The sequence below is a fragment of the Loxodonta africana genome, chromosome 15 (assembly GCF_030014295.1).
Source record: "Loxodonta africana isolate mLoxAfr1 chromosome 15, mLoxAfr1.hap2, whole genome shotgun sequence".
Lineage (NCBI taxonomy): Eukaryota > Metazoa > Chordata > Mammalia > Proboscidea > Elephantidae > Loxodonta > Loxodonta africana.
Genome location: NC_087356.1, coordinates 62,358,362 through 62,361,050, shown reverse-complemented (window position 1 = coordinate 62,361,050; position 2,689 = coordinate 62,358,362). Strand labels below are relative to the sequence as shown.

At 41.8% G+C, this 2,689-nt stretch overlaps 1 pseudogene; it reads right to left on the bottom strand.

The window, feature by feature from the left end:
- Window positions 1-351: 351 nt before the first annotated feature.
- Window positions 352-1,284, bottom strand: LOC135227734 (olfactory receptor 8B12-like; annotated as a pseudogene).
- Between the last annotated feature and the right edge of the window lie 1,405 nt (window positions 1,285-2,689).

Below are 2,689 nucleotides of genomic sequence, written 5' to 3'. Positions count from 1 at the left end.
TGTGGCACCAAGTAATTGTAGTCCTTGGGCAACATATGTAATATTTCTGAGTCTCCAGTGTGTGGTCTGTTAAATGAGAAGGCTACATTAAATGATATGTATGGTCCATTCAACATTAAACAATCTTTGGTTTTCAGAAAAAAATCTACATAAGATAAAAAATGCTTGGTATAATCAAGGTGGGGTGAGAGTTAGAGAAAATGGGTCTGCATTAAACACTCACCCAAAAAGAAGGATGAAAAATTCTCTTTATGTTTAGGAAAGAAAACACTGCAGCTTGGATTCATCACTGAAAACACACACACTAGTAAACAAAGCATTAGATCTCCTTCTTCAAATACTGCTCCTTTCTCAAGAAAATGTTTTTCTTCTCAAGGTTTTCCTCAGGGCAATTTTGACATCCTTATTCCTCAAGCTATAGATTAATGGGTTTAACAGAGGCACCACAATGGTATAGAAGAGGGAGGACACTTTCCCTTGGTCAAGAGGCAAAGTGGAAGGTGGTTTGAGATACATGAAAGCTCCAGAACCAAAGAAAAGAGAAATCACAATTATGTGGGAGCTGCAGGTATGAAAGGCTTTGTACCTGCCCTCAGTGGAGCTAATATGGAGAATGCTAGAGAGTATTAGAGTATAAGAGATGAAGATGGTGATGATAGGCACTCCGATGACAATGGCTACAACAATAAATACCACCAGCTCATTCACATAGGTGCTATTGCAGGAGAGCTCAAGGAGAGGAAAGATGTCACACAGGAAATGATTGACAAGGTTGTCAACACAGAATGTCAGACTCACTATGCTTCCTGTATGGCCCATGGCACCCAAAAAACCCATCACATAGACACCTAACAAAAGCAGAAAACAGACTTGTGGGGACATGGCGACTGTGTACACCAGTGGTTTACAGATGGCAACATAGCGGTCATATGCCATTGCTGACAGAATGAAGCACTCAGAGATACCAAAGAAGCACAAGAAGAAGAGTTGAGTCATACACCCTGTGTGCAAGATGATGTTCTTCTTTGAGACAAAACTCATCAGCATTTTGGGGGTGATGGTAGTGGAGTAACAGAAATCTATTAAAGAGAGGTTAAAGAGAGAAAAGTACATGGGTGTGTGCAGGTGAGAGTTCAGCCCAATCAATGTAATCAAGCCCAGGTTCCCCACCACAGTGATCACATAGGAGCAGAGAAACAGGAAGAAGAGAGGGATCTGAAGTCCCAGCTGGTCCGTTAAGCCTGCGAGGATAAACTATGTCACAGAAGAGTTCTTGATTGCCATTCTCCTCTCGGGTACTCTGTGGGGCTAAAAGAAAGGAACAACTTAGAGGGAAACAAGTATCACCACTACCCTCCCATTATCTGTACCACCCCCTCCCCCCTGGCCTTTTTGGGAATGAAATCCACGAAGAGAGACTAAAATTACGGTAGAAAAGGCTTTACTGTTTGCTGAGGATCTGTCTTCAAAGCGCAAAGTGACTTCGAATGTCCAGAGTACATCTGAGGCTAAACTTTGTCTCCAGGGTGAGTGCTGCTGCTGCTTTGGAGAAAGATAGCAAAATCAAGGTAAACGCCCTTTAGATCTTTAAGTCACTACCTTTCTATGTCCTGCCCTCTTGTGTCTCTGCTTCAGTTGCTGAAACCTGGGCCTCTTTTCTGAAGAGAGTCCTGACAGGCAGAAGTCACTCTGATTCTCATCAGAGCTTCCACCTCTGGATCAGGCTCTGGATCAGAGCAAGAAGATGACTAGTTGGTAATTTGGACAAATGCTGGTCTTGACAGACATTGAGAGCAGGTACCCGATAGGGATTCGTTGTTACCATCAAATTTACACTCCTTTAGAATATTAAAAAGAAAAACTCATTGCCGTTGAGTTCATTCCAACTCATAGCAACCCTATAGTACAGAGCAGAACTGCACCATGGGGTTTCCAAAGAGTGGCTGATGATTTTGACCTGAATGCTCTTAACCACTATGCCACCAGGGCTCAATGAGAATATACGGGAGAAGAATCAGAGAAGTCTCCTTTCTTGTCAGAGCCAGGAATAGTGCGATTAATTTCTGGAGTGGATTTAACTATGAACATATTATTGAATGTACTCTTTTGTTTTCCCCAGAGCTCTTAGCTCCAGTGGCTGTATATTGAATAATAATCTTTTAAAGCTAACGCTTATTTAGCAATTACTGTGAGAGGCTGTGCACTAAATTCTATGTGACAATATTATTAATCCCATTTCACTGAGATTACATAACCACCCCAAAGTCACAAAACTACTGGGTTAAAGCCAGAAGGTGAACTCAGGCTTTCTGACTCCCATGGTTTGTGCTGTTACCTGATAGATGAGGTCAGGCAGGCACCTGTCTTCCTTTAGTTCAGAGCCACAGTGCTATACTCTACTCTTAAAAACCATTGTTCTGAGAAGGGAAATGGACCTAGCGAATAAATGACAGCTTTGAGGTCAGAACACTCTTCTTCCAGTTCTGATCAAAGATAAGAACCCGTAATTTATCTTGTAGCTCTGCACTGAAGAATATGATTTCCAATTGCTTATCTACCCAAAGGCTTCTCTCTATTTTCCAGGGAAAAGAGAGGATCTTCCTCTAACCAGTGGAAAATAGGTGGTTTAAGTTTTGTTTTGAATTACAAATTCTGATAAACTGATTATTAAGACAGAGGCCCCTAAGGA